Source organism: Octopus bimaculoides, chromosome 3 (genome assembly GCF_046866305.1).
Source record: "Octopus bimaculoides isolate indiv1 chromosome 3, ASM4686630v1, whole genome shotgun sequence".
Lineage (NCBI taxonomy): Eukaryota > Metazoa > Mollusca > Cephalopoda > Octopoda > Octopodidae > Octopus > Octopus bimaculoides.
In genome coordinates, this window is record NC_142930.1 from 123,415,695 (window position 1) to 123,428,183 (window position 12,489).

The 12,489-nt window shown below is 36.9% G+C and overlaps 1 long non-coding RNA gene across 2 annotated transcripts in view; it reads left to right on the plus strand.

The window, feature by feature from the left end:
• The first annotated feature begins 4,271 nt into the window (after nucleotides 1-4,271).
• Nucleotides 4,272-12,489, plus strand: part of LOC149136677 (uncharacterized) — a 42,528-nt gene continuing 34,310 nt past the window's right edge. Inside the window, exon 1 of one of the 2 annotated variants that reach the window (XR_016241187.1) lies at nucleotides 4,272-7,603. This is a non-coding gene — a long non-coding RNA (uncharacterized LOC149136677). The remainder of the gene's footprint in view (nucleotides 7,604-12,489) is intronic. The other variant, XR_016241186.1, reaches the window with a different exon arrangement.

Below are 12,489 nucleotides of genomic sequence, written 5' to 3' on the forward strand. Positions count from 1 at the left end.
AACTTCTTCACCACAGAACTATGATTGTGTCTATAATTGTAGTTAAACTGCTGAGGAAATTTAAGCCGGTGTATATTTAACTTGTTATTCTGTTCGTATGCACAAGAAAAAAAGCACGGAAAAGGGAAAGGAAATTGTTGTGATATACTTCAATGTTCGTTCACTATGCATTAGAGAAGTTCAAACCTGCCAAAATATATGAATGAATATGTATGTTATCGTTTTCACCGTGCACATGACAATACATTATTGTTTGTTAGATATGAGTACGAATCAGCAAATGACTTGTTTGATGAATTTATAAATAAGAGACACAAGCATTTGTTAGAATCAGTAGTCTTAGGTAGCTCTGACTGAGGAGACACAACAATGTCGAAACTTCACCTTCTGTAATATCTTATTCTATTGAATCGAGTGTTATGAACGCACAATTGTCTCAAAGAAGCCGGTCTCCTATGACGAAATATATCCACTACTGTTATATACTTATATTCGAATCTACTGGGTATTAAGAATGAATATGTATGGCAACTATTTTAATACTGAAACTGATAAACACCAAACACAGAAATCGTTCGCAGTAATAGTCAATTTAATTTTCTAACTGAAGCCAATAGATTAAGAAACACACACACACACACACACACACACACACACACACACACACACAAGTATGACACAAAGAATACAAGGAAGGCCACAAATAAGCAGAGTTATGGAACGTTGAAATCCTGAAGCTGGAAATACTATAATGTAGTCAGAAGTAAGGAAACACGTACACCGTTAAAATGAAAATCATTTACCCCTGCAAGACAGATATCATAATTTTTATTAATAGTTATCATCATATAACGTGGTGAGCTGTCAGAACCGTTCGCATACTGGGTCAAACGCTTAACAGCATTTCGTCCGTCTTTACGTTCAGAGGTGAAATTCGGCCTAGGTCGACTTTGCCTTTTGTCGATCAAATGAGTTCCAGTTGAGCACTACTGTGAATATAATCGACTTACACCCTCCTCCGAAACTGCTGGCCTTGTGCCAAATTTCGAAACCAATATTTCACATCATGTAAACCTGAAGACGGTGGAATTTAACGATACTGAAATTACATTAGTGGTTTGAACCACTCCTATTACTTTCATAAATTCATTGGCTTCTTTACGTACCTAACCACCTTACCTACCAACCTACCGGCCCATCTGCCTATCTACTTACCAACATGTCTATCTATATATGTAAATGTCTATATATCTATTTATCAAGGCGGCGAGCTGGAAGAATCGTTAGCACACCGGGTGAAATGCTTAGCGGTATTTCATCTGTCTTTACGTTCTGAGTTCAAATTCTGCGGAGGTCGACTTTGCCTTTGCCTTTTATCCTTTCAGGGTTGAAAAATTAAGTACCAGTTACGTACTGAGGTCGATCTAATCGACTTACCCCCTCCCCCAAAATTTCGGGCTTTGTGCCTAGAGTAGAAAAGTATACATCTATTTATCTTCCTTACTAGCTATCTAATTATCAAGCTATGAAGCAAATTAGCTGTGAAGTCTACCTTCCTTCAGCATAGCCTAAGACTTAGGTTTCTTGTCAGTACATTTGACTTATTCTGCTTCGTCAGATTTTTAGAACACATAAATTTTATAACACATTCACATTCATATAATACATACATACATACATACATACATAATATACACACATACGTGTGTGCGTGTGTACCTATGTAATCATTAACAGATCGACTGATTATTTTACCTGAGCATAAGACATTAAATAAACCCAGGTGAATTGTTAACATGCCAACCATTCATTCCTTGCCTAATTGCATTAGTCACGTCAGTGAAAAGTTTTGGACGTAAATGTAATTGTATGTATACTAAGCTAAATGTATAAATTGATAATTTATGACCGTGACATAAATCTTTCTTCAGAAATAACAACTGCAAGACAATTATTTGTTTTCATTTAACGGGCTTATATTAATTTACATATAAACTTCTTATAAATTTTTTCCGCCTTTTTCTGACTGTTCATATATATATATTTCCTTATCTCTCCACAAATGAATAAGACCAATACATTTAATTTATTTTGTACAGGCAATCGTAAAACAAACCTTCGAAAAAAAAAAAGCATAACATCGCCGTTGTTGTCGTTGTTGTTGTTGCTGTGTATGCAGTAATTCATCGACTATCGCGGGGGTTACGTTCCAAAACACCCCGCGATAGTTGTAAATCTGCGAAGTAGAAACAGTGCTGTTATCATTTTTATTAGTTTATAATTGTATATAGACCGATGGTGTATAATGATAATCGAAGTAACACATCAACAGCAGAGTGCGATCTTTCGAATTTTGGGGGCTTTACCAGTGTAACAATTCATTCAATTCAGACAGTTGCTGATCCTCATGTGACAATAACAAACTGATTATTTATAACTTATAAAATGCCATATATTGTTATTGTTGTAAAGAGAGAGGGTTTTGCTTAGCGCTTCAAAGAAGTTAGTTATATGTTAAGATAATTGAAGCGAAAGGGTCGCAACTGGGTGAGACAATCATGCACTGATGGCACTCAACAGTATACTGGATCATTAGCTGATACGTTAGTACTTAGCACTTAAATACGGGAAAATAGCAACTACATTTAAAAGTAAGTAATGGGGCCGATTTTATCGACTAAACCCTTGTAGGCCGTGCTTCAGCACGGCCTCGGTCCAATGAGTGAATTCAGTAAAAGAATGACAGAATATATAAATGAATACTGGTTTAATATAAGTTGTTGTATAAAAGGCTTCGATTCTCTTGTACTCGGAGTAACCCAAACCTCTAAGATAGACAGGGGCTCATGAATACGATCAATACTGGAATATTCCCATGAACAAGATATTTAATTCTCAACAGCCATATTCATCGAGTTGCAAGGACTACGGTACGATAATAGGGTTTACAATTGCATGCAGAAGAAGCAAGGAGGTTGGGGTCTCTACGCATATCCCTGGTCGTTAGAAACAACAACTAAATGTGCCTGGAATCAAATCTTGCAGTCCTGAAAAAGAAAAAGAATATTAATCAATATTATGTGAGACGGTCATACAAAGACAGTAACGTCACGATTCAAATGATTTTGATGATAAATTTATTCGGTCTGAATTCATCCAAGCTAAATCACAGTGTCATCATCATCATCATCATTGGCAACAACAAGAAAAAAACAAGAATAATCTCTATATGTTATTTGCTAGCTTTCAATGATGACTCGGGAGGATTTCAGCCAGAGATTGTTCCGAAGCATATTTTTCCTCTCGTTCCACCTGTTTTTTTGTCTCTTTTCTACTTTCGTCGATAACCCCCAACGGTTTCTGCTCCACTAGTTATACGTAAACTGTATACGACTTTCCGCAGTGCAGTGTTTTTATCGTTCTTCGCCTCAAGCCTGCTGCATTTCATCTCACCGAAGATCTTAACCTAAATACTTTACTCAGTTAGTCAGCTCTAGCATTGCATCTGAGATTTCTCCCTCGTAACTATATTTCTTCACTGAGACACTGATTTATATATGCTTACACTGAATACCAGCTGCAACGTTGTTTTCAGTTTAAGTAATATATCAATAACCTCCACAAGCCTGCAATCCACACTTGCACCTTCTCACGACTTCTCATTTATCCATTCACCTTTAAAATCCAAAAAGTTTCCAAAGGCACGTTTAACATACTATTAAAGTATTCTTTCTCCCCCTTCTGATAAAATCATTCGTATTTTTAAATAGTGCAGGTGTTTCATTTATCGTCTGTTCTGACAACATACGTAGCTATATATTCAGTGAACGAATCTGCGTCAACGAAGGAGCCATTTAGTATTCGCTGGACCTACTAGAAATAGCAATCAAATCTTCCTTAAATCGTTGTCTGTCGTCGTAATATAGAATGACACAAATTAAGTATTGTAATTCTAGATATCCACCATCAGCTCCAAAGACTGGACGGTCCCTACTGGAATGCTTTTGATCAGTGCTGAGTTGGTACTAAACGACAGGTCAAAATTAACACGGACCATAAAGGCGAGAGGTATGAAGTGTCTCAGTAGCTAAACAGGATAGAGTGTTTGCTTTGTAAGACAGTAGTCACGAGTTCGAATCTCAATTTAGGTAGCAGTTTCCTATTTTTTTAATACGACAACAGTTTATAACGATGGAAACCATGTATAGTCGATCGACCCGCTATAATTAGTAGCTAAATTGTACTAAAATTCGTCCTTCGTAGCTGCAAACGGGTAAGTATCAAGCGATGTAGTTTTGGATACGTAATGCCTGAAAAAAAAAAGATAGCATTTTTTGGGGTAGAACTCCTTTCATTTGCTAATAAAGTCAGTTAGATTAAGGATGACTTAGGTCTAAGCAATCTGAATAATCGGTTCGACGCTATGACAAAAATGATGATATTTATGTGGTCCTGTGTCTTAGTGTTGGGGTTACTCCGGGTAGTGCAAGCTTTTATCCAACAAATTATGCTAAATCAGTATTAATTTAGCTACGAGTAGGCTAGGGAAGCTTCTCTTACTACTGATGTTGGACAATTAACCAAGGCGGTTTTTAAAGTTATATAACATGTAAAGTCATGCACAGGATTTTATTTTTGTTCAATATCATTAAATAAAAATTAACGAGATTAGCTTTTTTTCCGATGACATTACAGATATTTAACATTGTCTCTTCTTGCATTCTCCTTTGTCATTTCCTTGTTATTTGAAAGAACAACAACGACCACCTCACCAACAAAGAACAATGGCGACATCGACCACGGCGATGACAGCAACTACAACAACAACGAAAAGTAACTGAAAGAAAACCATCCACAACTATAGCAAGAACAATATCTTACATTTGCCTCTATCCATATCAGTCAAACACATTTTGCTATATATTTTTGTTTTCCTTTTTTTTGTGCTTTCCTTTTTAATCCGCAGTTCACTCATGCATAAGATGAATTATCGACTGAGCTACGATAAATAAAATAGTAATGCGAATAATTCTAATCTGGACTAACAGCATATAGATAATCTATTCTGATTTCCCAACATGGAAAATTGAAACATAAAATGAACACCACCTACATTACATATAGCAGTCTGAGAACAATAGTGTTGATGGTTAAAGGTTTCTAACAACCTAATCTCTGATTTACTGCATGTATAATGGTGAGGGTAACAATAGATTGCTAATGCAAGCTGAACAGAATCGATGACAAGGAGAATTTTTTTTTTCGAATACATCGTCCACCCCCCACCCCCCGTTGCGTACACACGCATAAATAAATTATGAGGTGTCTCAATTCCTCAGAGAATCGTAGCGCTGGTCTTTTCATAAGTTCATAAATGAGTTCGAATTTGACTTTGGTCAACATTTTCCCGCTGTTGGGAAATCAGTAACGACGAACCTATACTTTTATGTAGTTGCTGTATCTGCTAAAATATATACGCATATAAGTGTGTGTGTGTCTGTATATGTGTGTATAAACTACGGTCCACAGATATAGTTTTGTGCAGGGTTGGGGTGCTAAACTCTCCTGTTCGAAAATATAAGGACACAGATTGTGTGTCGTATAGCCAGCTGGAGACGATGATTCCTGGGGCTAAACAACAGTGACATTCGTCCCATCTAAGACTGCCACATTATGTTGGCAAATAATCTTTATATAGATAGATAGACAGACAGACAGACAGACAGATAGACAGATACAAGTACAATCGTCACTAAAGTGATGGAGGTTGCAAGTCAGCACCAGCATTGCTAGAAATAAGAGCCAAAACAACTCTTAGCCACGGGGAAGCGCTTATCTACTGACAGACGAGGGAGACAAGCTCTCTGCAGCAAGTGATATGTGTATGTGTGTGTATGCATGTATGTATGCGTTAGTGGCTGTCAGTCGTTCGACGATGATGATTCAGATTTTTGATCAACTGAATAACCTGTTTCTAAATTAAAATGTAAATGGCACACCAGTCTGCAGACACGTGTACTTCAATCGTAACTCTCCGGCAGAATCAGCGTGTGACAACGAATGACAACTCTGTGCTTTTTGATTTGTAGGTATAATCTATTTGATGGGCTGCCATACAGTTTCAGTGCATGCAGTTTCACTCAAAAAACATGGGTCGACGCGAAGCGATACCAAATATTTGCCCAACATAAAGTGCAGTGCGATTGAACGCGGAACCTTATGGTTGTGAAACGAACTGTTTAATCATTCGTAATCATATTCCGACTACCATATTTCACTCAGAAGGCATTAGTCAATAGTGAAGACGCATGGCTTAGTGGTTACGGATATCCGGCACACGGTCGTAAGGTTGTAAGTTCGATTCCTAACGGCACTTCGTGCCTTTGAGCAAGCCATTTTATTTCACATTGCTCTAGTCTGCTGAGCTGGCAAAAATTACTGGTACCTGTATTTTAAAGCGCCAGCCTTGTCCCATTCTGCGTCACGCTGAATCTCCCTGACAACTACGTTCAGAGTACGCGTGTGTGTTGAGTACTCAGCAATTTACACGTTAATTTCACTACAAGGCTGTTCCATTAATCGGATCAATTCGAACCCTCGGCGTCGTAACCGACGGTATGCCAGTAGTAGTCAACAGGGGCATTGGTAGAAGACATTTTCCCAACTTACTATGCAGTGGGATTCGACGGTGACCACGTATCTGCGGCATTTACGTCTCAATTGAACAGCTCACCTGGCGTATAAACACCAAATAATTATCATTTGAATCGAATTTATCCCATCTTCTAAAATATTTTGTCTTGTGTCATGATTAGAAATCAGTATTTTCAAGTCGCAATCGTGATTTCTAATGTTCTCAAAGTATGATAAGAGGCAGGAACAGTACAGCGCAGGATAAAAGAAAAAAAGACAAGAGCACTCAGAGAGTGCAAACCTCCGCCAAGGCAACACCAACGTCTTCTCAATGATTAGCCAGAGATTATTTTTTAAATGACAATATCTGAAATAAACTCGACTGCCCTCACAAATGGGAATACTAAAAATGAACCCTACCTCTCTCAAAAGTTAAGTAAAAAAAAAAAAACGGAAAAATAATCCAGAATCCTTGTCCGGTACCTGATCGATCACAATGCTAGTCATGGAATGTGAAGGTGGCTGTAGAAAATTTAGTAACAGTAATAAATAGTTTATTCTTATCTAATACAAGCCAAGGTTAACAAATTCACCATTCAAAAGAGTTACAGCCTAAAGAGAGATAATTGAGAAAGACTTGAGAGTTAACGTAAGATGGTAATCATGTAAAGTAAATATAACAAATAATCCAGAATTCTTGTCCAGTACCGGATCGATCCCACAATCTAATCAGTTCGTGCCAGTCACGAGGCCAAACACCCCTGAAAGTTTCATCTGAATCCATCCAGCGGTTCTTGAGATATCTTGTCCACGGACAAACAAACGTGACTAAAATCAATGCTTCCGCCTTCGCTAAGGCAGATGTAGTAAGAGAAAAAAGAGAAAGAAAATTTGCAGTTCAGTCAGTTACGTCTCTTCACGTTCTAGCTGTAGACATTACCGAAGTAGAATTTGCTGCTTATTCAATCAGGTAAGACAAATAATCACAGTAGCATACCATAGAATATCAGCTTGTTTTCAGTCCTTTCAAATAATATTCTGCTAAAGTGACGACCATCAATATATCAATCAATACAATTGTTTACTTGCTTATTGCGTTATATAGATTGTGCGTTTGATAGAAACAAACACTTTGATATTTGAAACTACTTTGTAGTAATATTAATTTTTCATTAAGTGTGTGGTTTTATTAGTTTCCTGTATGAATAGATAAATTTTTAAGCCCTGGTATTCTTCTCCTTTTCAGAAAAGAGTGTTTGCTATATTCGATCCTACTCTCTTAGTTCAAATGCTGCTGAGGTCAACTTAGTCTTTACACTATTCAGGGTCGATAAATAAAGTACCATTGCAGAGTCGTGTAGTAGCAGAATTGTTAGAGAGTCGGACCAGATGACTTTCGCCATATGGCCAGATTCTAATCTGAATTTAAATTCCGCCGTAGGTCGGGACTGATCACGCGATCAAGGGCCCTTAATTGAATATGAAAGCTGTAATTGAGAGAGTAATATTCTAATTGTGGCACAACGTCAGCAATTTTAAAGGAAGGTTTTATTCAAATTGCATCGACTTCAGTAATCAACTTATTTTATGGACCACGAAAAGATGCAAGATAAAGTCGACTGACACGGAATTTGAGCCTGGAACGTAAAAATGGCGAAATGCTGTTAAACCACTTTGCCAGCGCTCCAGGATGGGAGCGTAATATTACCATCTGTTATTGCAATCGAATGAGTGAGATGACCGGACGATTAATTCGATTTAATAAAATACATTACAGCAATACGAGTTATATGCAGAATTCAAATTAGCCAAGATAAACTTTTCATCTCTCAGGGTTCGATTGAATGGCCCTCAGTTCTTCAGATCAGCTATATGCCTATGACAGAAATATATATATATTCTTGGGTAAAATTTATTCTATTTCATTCTCATTTTTTGATAACAGAATAAAATTAGATATTGCCATCAGTTGACAAGATAATCCCCACGGATTTGAAAGAAATATTTCCACTCGTTTCAATGAACGATCCAAAGTCTGAAATTAGCAAATAATATTATACATATTATTTGCGGTGAACTGACAGAGTCGCTAGCGCGCTGGGCAAAATGCTTAGCGACTTTTCGTTCGTCTTTACGCTCCGAGTTCAAATCTCACGGGAGTCAATTTTTGCCTTTTTATCCCTTCAGGATCGATAAAGAAAGTATCAGGTGAGCACTGGGGCTGATGTAACCGATTAAACCCCTCCCCCAAATTGCTGGTCTTGTGCGAAAGCTTGAAACCAATATTATACACCTTATAGGCGTTGAGCTGGCAGAATCGTATCGTTAGCACGTCGAGCACTGGTTTCAATTTAATCGACTTAGCCTCTCCCGCAGAGCTGCTGGCTTTGTGCCAAAATTTGTAACTAATATTATACACATTTTATCAAAGACATCAGGCCTCAGATATGGAGGGATAGGTATAGTCGATCGATCATATTGGCAACATTTCTTGATCTGTAGTCTATTCAGGTAATCCAGAAATTGCCGGGGTATAAATGAGGTAATTCATCAAGTTTATTAATTTGTTGTTCTATTATTAATTATTCGATGAGGTTAGATGGTTTGGCAGAATTTTTAATGAGTTAAAAGAAAATATGTATTGCAGTATTTTGTCCGTCTTTTTAAGTGTTGAGTTAATTTCCCATCGAGGTCGAAAAATGGGGATCGGAAAGTGACAATATAAATAATAATAGGCTCAGCAGAGGCTGTGTGGTAACAAGCCTGTTTCCCAAGCACGTGGTTCTAGGTTCAGTTCCTGGGCAAGTGTCTTCTACTATAGCTTCGGGCCGACCAAAGCCTTCTGAATGGATTTGGTAGACAGAAAATGAAAGAAGCCCGTTTTACACACACACACACACACACACACACACATATATATACATATATATACATATATATATCTGTGTGTGTGTGTGTGTGTTCCCCCCGCCCACATCACTACTTGATAACCGGTGTTGGTATGTTTATGTCCCCGTAACTTAGCGGTTCGGCAAAAGAAACCTATAGAATAAAGACCAAGCTTGAAAAATAAGTATTGGAATGGATTCATTTGACTAAAAATTCAAGGTGATGCTGTAGCATGGCCGCAATATAATGACTGACACAGGTAAAATATATAAAATATAAAGTACTGGAGACGATTTAATCGACTAATTCCCCTTAAATTTCCAGTTATCTCTCTTTTAGTCGGCTTTGCCTTTCATCCTTTCGGGGTCGATAAATTAAGTACCAGCTACGTGTGCATGCTGGGGTCGATCTAATCAACTGGCCTAGCCCTCCCCAAAACTTTCGGGCCTTGTACCTAGAGTAGAAATGAATTTTTTTTTTCAGTCTATTTTCGCTCTGATTGCATTCTTCGGTAGCAAGATTTACTTCGTATCGATAAAATAAATTAATCAATTAAACTGTTGTATTCGATTTATTCGACTCCAGCATTCGCTCTCAAATAGTATATATTTAAGTCGATGATGGAAACTATGAATTATTTTATATGGTAGTTGGGAAAATAACAGAATAACTAGATCACTGAAATAACAGAATGACTAGATCACCCTTTGCTATATTTCAATGTCATGTCAAGAGAGATTCTTCCCACAGCAGGTCTGTAGGTAGAACACTTGAATTTTTTAAAATAGCATTTCATCCTCGACATGGTCTGGAAAGACTCCAGAAAGATGAAAAAGGCTTTTTGCTTGTGAACCTAGGCCTCTATCGTTTACTACACTGGCCCCGTTAATGCTATCGGGGGCTATTTCTGCTTTGAGATGGGTGCCATTGTCTCTCAAGGCGTTCATCCGTCTTTGACGGGTTTTATAGTTTAAAACTTTTAAATATTTACAAACCCGACTCACTGAGCAAAGCTAGTGAAGAACACTGGTTTAGTTGCCGAACCTTCTCTGCGCTGATATGACTGTATCACATGTTTATCGGGGATTATAATGTTGAGTATATCATACTTTATGCGGCGGGCTGGCAGAATCGTTTGGACGCTGGGACAATAGCGACATTTCGTCCACTTTTACGTTCTGAGTTCAAATTCCACCGAGATCGACTATGCCTTTCATCCTTTTAGGGTCGATAAAATAAATTATCAGCTGAGCACTGGAGGTCGGTGTAATTGACTTATTCCCTCCTACTAAATTATTGGCCTTGAGCCAAAATTTGAAATCAATATAAGTACCATCTGAGTACTGGGGTCGATCTGATCACGTACCTCCTCCCCGAACTTGCTGGCCTTGTGCCAAAATTAGAAACCGTGTTATCAGAAGGAAGAAATACCAAAGAAACCGGCTTTTCCCTTAACACCTCCGAAATCTATGAAATAGGCTGTTTTTCACTGTGTCGGGTCTGGTCTAATCGAGAAGATCAAATTATAAAACAGTTAGTCGGCCGAAAGACTAATTATGGTACATAGTTAAATGTTTTTCCTATTTCCTGTTCTAAGTACTAGTTAAGTACTGAAGTTTAAATTAACCGTCTGTACTTCCACCCCAGTCTCTAATCCCTGCCGCCCCTATACATTTTTTAACATTGTGCCAATAAAAGTAACTATTAATTGATATTATATTACAATTTCTGCATACGAAGTTGTTTACTGGAATTTAGAAATTTAGACATAAAATTTCCTTAGCAAATTCGCTCGTGTTTGTACATGTATTACATATTTTAAAACTATTTGTAGTTGTAAGAGTGATAGTGAAGCTGAATAAGGAGGTGCTGTTGAGATTACTGTGATGAAATCTCGAATTTTAGATTTTTTTTTTCCTGCCCTCCCAAGCCAGTTTGACATGCAAGATGAAGAAAATAGATATCTAGGCAGTTATGTATTACAAACAAGATACAGGTAGATAAGTATTTACAGATGTAATTTATTAAAAAAATAATATCTAACCACAAGTCACTCTGCCTGATGAGATAATTTATACTCTGTATGCGTTCCCATTTTCTGATAGTTTCTTTACTGTAGATTGTTTTAATTAATGCACATTTATCCAACATGGCCGTAAACCCAAATACCTTCAAGGAAATATTATTTCATTGCTTAACTGCGTATCTTTCGATTTTGAGTTAAAAATATGCCGAGGTCAACTTTTCATTTCCTTTTTTCGGAGTCTATGAATTAAGAACAAGTCAAGCACTGAGGTAAATGCATTAGACTGGCTCCAATTTTAATATAGGCCTTGGGCCAATACATTTATATACATAAATACACAAAATGATACAGAAGACTGTTTAGAGCATAAATATATAGCGATTTTTGTTTTGTCTCAATTTAGTTTTCATGGATATCTGATGATGTTTTTTCCTATTTGTTGCCAGCTTCTTTTGGTTACTATACGGTTTTCTAGATCTTTAGTAAAATGTAAATGAACAATGTACGACCGATTTTTCATTATTATAAAACTTATATCTCCAATATCTATCTATCTATCTATCTTTATTTATTTATTTATTCTTCCTCTAACAACTTCTAAAAGACTGATAATGAAAATTTCATGTATTTCATCTACACATTTACTATGAGAACAACATTACTTGACATGGCCTTGAAACACAGCAAAAGATTTTATCTGGTGATATCGTAATTCCGCTATTTCAACGTCACTTATATTATAAAATAATTGATAACTGCAAACTTAGATTCAAAAGATCCTTATAAGAGTTCGAGAACACCACATTGTCAAGTCATCTACAGTTATTCTATTTCTTTATTATTGGCATAAAGCCACTCAACACAAAGTAGGACAATACAATGGGACAATACAAAAGACGTACATGGGGAACATAAAATGAAAATGAATGATTTATGAATTA